This window comes from Notolabrus celidotus, chromosome 23 (assembly GCF_009762535.1).
Source record: "Notolabrus celidotus isolate fNotCel1 chromosome 23, fNotCel1.pri, whole genome shotgun sequence".
Taxonomy (NCBI): domain Eukaryota; kingdom Metazoa; phylum Chordata; class Actinopteri; order Labriformes; family Labridae; genus Notolabrus; species Notolabrus celidotus.
In genome coordinates, this window is record NC_048294.1 from 12,013,438 (window position 1) to 12,023,701 (window position 10,264).

A 10,264-nucleotide genomic window follows, 5' to 3' on the forward strand; every position below is an offset into this window, starting at 1 on the left:
GTGTTGTTCTGTTGCAGTTTTATTAAATGTCAGCACACAGCAGTGTTTGTCATGTTACAGTCTCTCACCACTAGAGGGAGTCAGTCAACAGGCGTCTCACTTGTTAGTACAGCAGTGAGTTAAATAGGAGTTGATGAATAAATATCATTACTGTTAAATAAAAAAGATGACACATGAACAGTTGTGCTGAGAAATATGAAGAGCTCAGTTGTTGGACTTGATGTCTATTCCATGAATTCTTCCTTGTTGATGTCAGGTTCGTCCTGTAAGGAGAAAAAAATACACCAATGCTCAGTTTTTTCTTTGGCTTTGATATTTTTTTAAATTTATTTTTAAAATATTTTATTTGTAACTTTTTTAATGTAACAAGACAAAAATACAATCAAACAGGGGCTCAGACATGTGAAATGAAATTGATAATATTAAAAATAAAATAAACAGATAAATAAATTAATAGAAAACACGTGAAGCAAATTTTAGTTGAAAAATAATTTTAAATGACAAAATAAACGAAGAGAAGTAATAAAATAAATAGAAATACATATATATACACATACAAACACATGCACACACATGCATACGTATGCATACACATAAACATAAATAGTGTAGAGAGAAAGCAGAGAAAAATATATATCTAATACCTTTATTTCTATAGCACTTTTCAATACAAGTAACAAAGTGCTTCACAAAAATAATAAAAACACAATAAAAGCAAATTTAATAAAAATATAAAAACACCATACAAAGCTGCCAATTAAATTGTGCACTCTGGAGTGCTATGCGTTAAGTCTGCATATATAAAGAAATACTCCACCATCACATGTCAGCCTCATCCAAGAAGGCAAGGAACTTTCAAAATTGTTAAAGACTGCACACCAAAGTTTGATTCTCAAAATGCTCAAATGAGATACAGATAGTACTCATTTATACAGTACCATTACTTTCCTGTTCCAGAATTACAAGTCTTCCTTTTAAGGTTTACCATCTTGGATCAGAAGTGTGTGATTTTTACATTAAAACTGAGGACACAATTTACACAGGTGTCACATTTTCTCACAACAGCCTTTAGGTTGTTTCATAAACAGCTTTCACCTTCTGAATTTCCTTGCAACTCACCTTTTGGATTCTGGAACTTGACATTTTAAAGCTGCCGATTGAGTCTAGAGGAGCAACCTTCCTCCTGCAGACAAAACAATGGGAGAGAAAACCCAAACATTAGTTACTGTTATGTACAATGACTTAAAAATGTTCTCATCAGGATCTGTACTAAACATTTGAGGTACCATTAATTTTCCTCCCAAAATTTTTTTAACCTGTTGTATATATCTACCAAAAGCAGCCCAAATGTCTTTTAAAAAATCCACAATCATATATTCACAATGAGTTCACATAAATGACTGTAGCAGTAAATCAGTTACTTTACCAATTTTCATTGCACCAAATCACATTTTTTAAGTTTTATTCCTCGATTATTTCATTACATGTGCCTAAAAAATCCCCCCACAAAAGAAGTTTCTCCAATTTAGTTCTCACCTCTTCTCATTGGTCTTGCGGTTGTACTGGTACTGGTGGTTCTGGCGCTGGAGCAAAAAGTTCTCTGTTGGAACAAATAAAGTCTCTGAATGAGACTTGTGTCCGTCCAGATCCCTGACCATCTCCCCGGCGTCGCCCACAGAGAGGTCTCCATCATCTGAGCGGTCAGGCAGGCGGGGGAACAGATCTTGATCCATCCAGTGTACCTCCTGAGGACAAAAATCAGATTGAAAAAAAAAGATGAAAAATAGGCTTTAACTCCCTGTGGCTATATGATCTATCAAAAAAAATGACAAGCATTCTAAAGGTCCTACCCTTTTGTTTCTGCTTGGCACTACTGCAGTAGAAATCTCCTCCAGTAAGAAGTAGAGAGTGAGGAAAGGTAGTGCACACCTGGAGCAAAGCATCTGTAAAGGAGAAGAGAGTTAGTGAAAGCAGCACAGAGTCTGTTAAAGACTCAATTTACATTGATCACAAGCTTACCTTCAATGTTCTGTTGTCCCTGTGGATCTGTCTTTAAGGCTGGTTCTCCTCTTCTGATCTTTTAGCCACTGTGCGGGGTATTTGTAGCCGTGCATGTAGGGTGGGTTTATATTATGTCCCGGCAATAGAGGCTGTTTAGGCTAATGAGTGTGTGTTTGTGTGTGTGTGACTTCAGACATGCCAATTAAATCTACCGCCTTGTCTGCTGGCCTTGTCATCGTTAGTTGACTCTTTCTGTGTGTACAAAATACACAGCGTGTAACATACACGTACACGCAGACACACACGTACACGTACACGTGCACCATCCTTACGCCCACTTACATTTTCCTTACAGTTGACCCAAGCCGATGAGAGTGAGATAAGGTCATTGTTCTTGTAGTTGCTGTTTGAAAGCTTGTAGTGGAGTGATACACGACCCTCAGGCTCGTTTCTGCTGCTCTCATGAACTTGTCTTTAATACCAACTCAGAAAAGCTATGCAACATTTTTTGGGTGAATTTGGCCAAATAAGGTTGATATCAATTACGATTGAAAAACTATGTTTGTAAGGATATCTTTTAAAAAAGATGTTTAAAAAGTGCAGAATTACAAAATCTGAGTTGTGTTTTTAAATTTCCGATGTATTTTTTTTTATCACTAATAAGTAGAGACAACAAAATGTGTTTGATTACATCAAAACATTCTTATATTTGTACACAAAAAAATTGGGGGATTATTTGGGATTAATTTTCACAAAATAAATTGAGTTAGTTACACCACTCACTTGTACGGTGGCCCTGAAGGACAAAACCAATTTACAAAAGATTAAACACTTTTACAAAGTTGGAGACAAATTTACATTTTGGAAAACATTTTTACATTTTATAAAAAAAAATCATATTAGCAAAACACTTTTACCAAAGCCAAAACAAATTTTTCATTTAAGAAAACAAATTTACAAAATCAAAAAAACACATTTACAAGCGGTGAGACAATTTTACAAACGACGGAACACTTTTACCATTTCTGAAACAAATTAACATTTATTTTTAACGGAAAGGGAATTTAGTGATCCGGTACCAAACAGAGTACCAGTACCAAACGTCACTCCGTTTGGTTTCTCTCCATCCAAACAAACTAAATGACCCCTCACTCCGTCACTTCCGGTTCACTTCTGGTATTTGGTACATTCCCTATCCGTTTGAAATAAATGTAAATTTGTTTCAAAAATGGTAAAAGTGTTCCGCCGTTTGAAAATTCTCTCACTGCTTGTAAAAGTGTTTTTTGATTTTGTAATTTTGTTTTCTGAAATGTAAATTTGTTTTCCAAAATGTAAATTTTTTTGTAAAAGTGTTTCATCTTTTTTAAATTTGTTTTGTCCTTCAGGGCCACCGTACACTTGTCTTCTTTTTAAAACTCCAAAACCAATAGACTCTAATAAGGGCTCTAAGTGTTTGCATGTTTATCATGATGCAATTAAGGTCAGAAATTAACGCATTATTTTGTCCCTTGCAGCACACCGTAGTTTAACAGTTGCTGCATCGTCTTGCTTCCTGCTGGCCTTATCATTTAAAATGATGTCACAAATGCATTTCTGAATGGCACATTTCACTTAAAAGAACTCCCAGACAGCTCAGTGGACAAGTCAAATATAATATACACTTTTGTTTCAAACAGAATTTAAATGGTAGAGAGCTATTTTGGAGTGTTCAGAACATGAAACTGTAAACTGTAACAGTGTTAACCTTGAACAAAAATCTAAACACTGTTTTTACAGTGTAAGCACTTTGAAGCGCTCTCCTACCTCTAAGTCACGGTGTCAGACCACACTGGTGTAGCAGCGCAGCAGCTATTTGGATAGTTACTCTACAAGTCTAAGGACTCTCCTTTGCATTCATTTGATTCCCAAATCAAGACACTGGGAAGAAGTGTGTTACATCAGTGATATGGACTTAACAAATGTTTTGAAATGATAAGTAATGGAATTTATCACAAAACAAAGCCTTCAAAAACGTATGAATGATGATATTGAATCATTATATAATCCATCTATATGATTTGGCAAATACAATATCTTGGAAATGCTCCCATATGTTACTAAATAATCCTTTATGTGATGCAAATAATGACAAATGTTATTAAAGATAAAAGAGCTGAAAGAGAAATTAAGAACAACCAGTAAATGAATGCAGTTATAATTTATTCTCTAACTTTCTGTGTTTGGGTTTGACGGGTGACAAACAGAAGCAGAGAGACAGAGAGATCCCAGATAAGATTGGGGCCCGGGTGTGTGTGGTAATCTGGAAAAACTTTATCACTCTGCTTCGCCCGACTTCACCAACCGATTGCCACCCAACACAGACCACACACATCAGTCACCTCTCTTCCTCAACCCGCCCGCCTGCTGCCTCCGTCTACAGAAAGCCAAGCAGACAGGAGACAGTGTAGCAGAGATGGATGGAGAGATTGGTTGAGGATGGGGTGGGTACGGGGTCTGCATGGAGCGTATGCACATTCAGACACGTTTTCACTTTTCCTCCTTTCCCGCCCTGTCCTAATTATTTCTATTCTGGGACCCTGAGGCCCACCAAACATAGAGCTGCTGCTGATAGAGCAGCCATGTATAAATAAACCAAGGCAAGGCTGGCTTCATGTGAGCAGGGGCAGAGGCCAGATAGGCTGCACTGATTAGCTTCATTATCAGAGACAGGCCTCATTAGGAGCCTTGGCTGGGTGTGTGACTGTGTGTGTTCGTGTGTGTGTGTTCTTTTGTTATTATACAGGACCAAATGACCTCCAGAAGATGTAAACTCATGCCAGATTCTTTAAGTTAGTCATGTTTTGTTTTGTTCAAACATAGTTCAAAACAAGTTTCTCTACAAAATCCATAAAAGTCTATGGTATCAGATCATGTATTATATCATGTATCACATGATTTTGTATATAATTGTGTTTTATTGTATTGGAGTGTGTAATGTACTATTTAAAACCATATCTTATCTTACCATATTGTGTAGTACACTATAGTATCAGATAATATCGTATTGTGCTGTAGTTCACAGTTTTGCTCTAAGGGGGTCAGGTTTCAGGTTAAGGTCAAGGGAATGTTAATTAACCATAGACCACCATAGACCTTTTTGGAGTCCCTGAGCTCCCTTGTCTCGTAGGTCCCTCTGAGCTGCCGTAGACGTCCTCCTGCTGTAGACGTTCTGGACTCCAGCTGATACGGACGTGCTGGACTCCAGCGGCAACAACTTCTACTACTCGTTTCATTGCTATCACCGCTCCTTCTGTCTCTTATTCTCCTCTATCCCTCTCTCCAGACCCAACTCGGTCGAGGCATGATGGCTGTCTAACATGAGTCTGGTTCTGCCTGAGGTTTCTGCCTGTCAAAAGGAAGTTTTTCCTTGCCACTGTAACTAGCTAAATACTGCGATGTGCAATGCTCATGATGGATTAAGGTGGGGTAAGACTGAGTCTTACCCCATCTTGAAGTTGGGTCTCTGTTCATAATTTGACATAGAATGGTCTAGACCTCCTATGTTTGTAAAAGTGTCTTGAGATAACGTTTGTTGTGATTTGGCGCTATACAAATAAAGATTGATTGATTGATTGAATTAAGTGTGTATTGTTTCATATCCCATCCTGTCCTATGTTTTCTGTCTTACTGTACCATACCATACCAAATCGTATTATACTGTATCAATTCAAATCGTATTGAATCGTTTCGTTTCGTATAATAGCATATTGTATCGAATCATAATGTTTTGTATTGTATCGTATCTTGTCGTATCGTATCGTGTTGTATATAATCGTATTGTATCCTATCGTTTTGTATCGTATCATATCGTAACATATCCAATCGTATTGTTTGGTATCATATCGTATAGTGCTGTATCGCATCACATGATGGACCAAAGTTTGGGCTGTATAATTAGAATTTGGTTCAGATAAAGTTTAAGGATACATAATGTATTTGCCTATTGCATCACTATCAAATAACATATTATAGAATATTGTATTGTTTAGTAACGTGTCATATCTCATTTGATATATATATACATATCCAAGTTCAAAGTTTGGTTCAGTATGGTAAAGATTTAAGGATCAGGTTCAATGTAAAACTTTGCGGTCACATTATGCCTATTGCTCCCTGTCACATCGTACCGTACCTTCTGTATTGTAACTAACTGTATCAGATGCCATAGTATGGTATTGTTTCATAGTTCATGGTTTTATGGTTGGAACTTAAAGGGATAGTGTTTTTTTTTAAGTGGGGTTGTATGAGGTACTTGTCAAAGTAAATGTATTACCCACCGGGTTTCCGGTCGGCTTCACCCTTTGTTGGGAAAAAGGCAGGAGAACCGGAAAAAGAAGGTATGGTATCAACCCCTGCAGACAGGGTTGACTCTGTGGGTGGAAGAACCTGTATGGGTTGTGACTGAGTACAATAGCTTTACCTAACAATGCTTGACTATACTTTAAGCCATTGTAAAGTAACTCTCAGCTATTGTTGATTTAGGCACCCCCTGTGGACAAAACAGTACGTCCTATGTCTTGCTGATCTTGTCCAACACATTTTTAAGTAGCCCTGTTGGCTGACAAAAAGACTCCTTCCACAAATCTTTGACACTCAGTCTGAATCTTTCCTCTGAAAATATAAACAAAGGCACTTTGATATTTGTGTTTTAATCCCATCAGTATTTACAGTTGTATTTCTCCAAAAAGCAATGTCATATGAGGTGAAGTAAATGTTGTTTTGTATTTATTATGTCATTTGTGTGTCAAGTACAATACGTTTAATGTAGGTCACTTTATGTAACTGGCGGCAATCTCAGGACCAACCAGCAGTCATCACCTTTAAAAAGAGATTGAAATTGACAATAACTACAAGTAAGTACAACAGTAGGTTTTATGTTTATATTACACTAACATCATCAAAATATGTGCAGTATTTATAATTTATTCTAAACTTTTTCAAATACTTAATCCAAAAATGAACTTCATGCAGCTATTCATGGTTATATGTTTGTTTTGTCTCTGTGTCCTCTTTGTTGGTGTGTGTCTCTGTGTGTGTCTCTGTGTGTGTGTGCCTAAATGACTGCTCACACCCCGCCCTGGTTCAGTGCCCTATAAGTAACAGACATTGCAGCAGGTGCCAAATATAGACCCGACAGAGCCTGTTCCCTCCATAATGTCAGCAACTCTTGAAAGGGTTTTAAGATTAGATGGGGGTACATGGCAAAATGATAAACAAACAGTCCATTACATTTGATTCAAAATCTCCTGGCATTTAGGTTTTGTGTCATGTTGTTCACAGAGACTCTGGATGAAAATTAAAATGAACAACAAGGATCACATGATGTTATCGAGTCAGCTGTTTTTTAAAACAAAAAGCTGGCAAAAATCAAAACATCAGCTCATAAAAAACAATCTGTTCTCAAAACTGTGAACAGAGTTAATAATACTTTGGTCCTAATCCCAGAATTAGCTTCAACATTAAAACACTGCTTCCACAATTAAGCTTTCTGAATAGCACTTTCAGTAAAGGCACACTTCTACTTTTAATACTCTAAGTTGTCCACATGTTGCTGCTTACTTCTACACTTAATCATAGCTAAGATTAGGAATCAAGGACTTCAACTTGTATTAAAGTAATTTACACCTATCAGTTATACCCTTTTAATCACCTACCTAATATTGTGTAGGCTCCATGGATCTGACTTGGTTGTCCAGCACCTCCTGCTGATGCTCCATTGAATTGAGACCTGGAGAATTTGTAAGCCAAGTCAACACAGGTGTGTTTCCCCAGTCCAGGGAAGCTTTAATGGCTGAGCAGTGTACATAACCACACAACCATAGAAAATAAATCAGCACTGAAAAATTGCCTTAAAGTTATTGATGGTCTTCCAACGTGTCTGAAGTATATTTTGATTTACCTTAACTTGGATTTATTTTAAGATCCATGTTTGATTTTGGCCAGCAGGGGGCGGAAGATGCAGTATGCTACAGTGCTTTTGACTTACTTTCAGGTCAGTGCAGCTATTGTTACATTTTAAACTTTGCTTAGTTGTATACGTTGTATTGCCTAAGAATTATATTCTTAAATCCTGGGTTTATTAAAATTTAAATCACATTTCACAATGCAAACATGAGAGGATAACATTTGCAATTTGGCTAGCTATTCAATTGTATTTACTTTTTCCAGTAAAGATATATATTTATTTCTGCTTGGTTGTTATTTATATCATTCTGAATTAGAATTGAAGTTGGAAAGTTAAATGGTAGTTTGGGACATTTAGAGTAAGTTAGGTCACTAATTCACTTAGGTGCTAGTACAGTGTATTCCTGACTGCTTGCTTAGACTTAAAAATGTCTTATTACCATTTTATGCTGTTATATTAGTCTAGGTCAAAATTAAGAAGATAATGCATTTTTGTACTATATTTGTCTCGCAGATATACCAAAGACCAGGGGTGTCAAACTAATTTCAGTTCAGGGGCCACATACAGCCCAATTTGATCTGAAGTGGGCCAGACCAGTAAAATCACAACATAACCTATAAATAACAAAAACTCTAAATTTTTCCCTTTGTTTTAGTTCATAAAGTACAAGTACATTCTGAAAATGATCATATTTCATGAACCGTCTTTTTTCTTTCTTTTTTTTTTCTTTACAAAAACAGCTGTTGTATTTTTTGCCATGATGAGTCTAATAGTGGGCCAAATATTATATTCTTTAAGCCCTGAAACCTGCTGCGAACACACTGAGCACACAGGTTTCCAATTCACCTGACACAGAGTGTAATGTTTACTGCAAAAGAACAGATAGATTATAATAATGAACAAGGTAAAGTTGACTATTTTGGACCCCTCAGCTCCAGCATGAACCGTTTGCTTACTGCAGGGGTTCTCAAACTTTTTGGAGTCAGGGACCCCTTACAGGTGAGAAAATTGTCCATGGCCCCCTCATAATTGTAACACAGATTAAGCACATTAGTGATGTGTCATGTTAAAAAGCTGCGGCTCTGAGAGACGATGCTTTATAGTGAATCAGAAGAGCCGGCACGCATGGAGAGAGAACCGTCTCCCAGCTTGTTCCTTTTGCTGCTTAGCTCTCACAGTGCTCAGCCCCAGCTCTGCTCACAGCAGAACTTTGTTTTGATTGGTCAGCATGGCGGCCATGCGGCCAATCACATGAGAGGATATAGGATACAGGTGATGGAGGGGACGCTGTGTATCATGGCTACATCTGTTCCTTCTGAGAGGGTTAGGGTTCTTTTTGAAGACAGGGCAAATACTCACTGAGAGGAGAAATCGGATCAGCCCATCAAAGCTGAGGCATTCTCAATGCCAACCTGCACTGAGGACATTAATAATGTTTGCTCTAGTTTGGTTCTGGTTCTGTTTGCTTGAGTTTGGTCCTGGTTCTGTTTGCTTGAGTTTGGTCCTGGTTCTGTTTGCTTGAGTTTGGTTCTGGTTTTGGTTCTGTTTGCTTGAGTTGGTTCTGGTTCTGTTTGCTTGAGTTTGGTTCTGGTTCTGTTTGCTTGAGTTGGTTCTGGTTTTGGTTCTGTTTGCTTGAGTTGGTTCTGGTTCTGTTTGCTTGAGTTTGGTTCTGGTTCTTTTTGCTTGAGTTTGGTTCTGGTTCTGTTTGCTTGAGTTTGGTTCTGGTTCTGTATGCTTGAGTTTGGTTCTGGTTCTGGTTCTGTTTGCTTGAGTTCGGTTCTGGTTCGGTTCTGATTCGGTTCGGTTCCGGTTTGGTTCTGGTTCAGTTCTGGTTCGGTTCTGGTTCTGTTTGCTTGAGTTTGGTTCTGGTTCTGTTTGCTTAAATTTAGTTCTGGTTCTAACCCTAACCCTAACCCTAATCATAACCATAATCTTAACCCTTAGTTGTGTGAACCGAACCAGAACCGAACCGAACCAGAACCGAACCGAACCATCCTAACCCTAATCCTGTTGTGTTGTGTTGTGTTGTATTGTATTGTATTGTATTGTGTTGTGTTGTGTTGTGTTTTATTGTATTGTGTTGTGTTGTGTTGTATTGTATTGTGTTGTGTTGTGTTGTATTGTATTGTAGTGTATTGTGCTGTGTTGTGTTGTATTATATTGTAGTGCATTGTATTGTGTTGTATTGTGTTGTAGTGTATTGTGTTGTATTGTATTGTGTTGTGTTGTGTTGTGTTGTGTTGTGTTATATTGTGTTGTATTGTGTTGTAATGTGGTGTATTGTTTTGTATTGTATTGTATTGTATTGCATGTCACTGT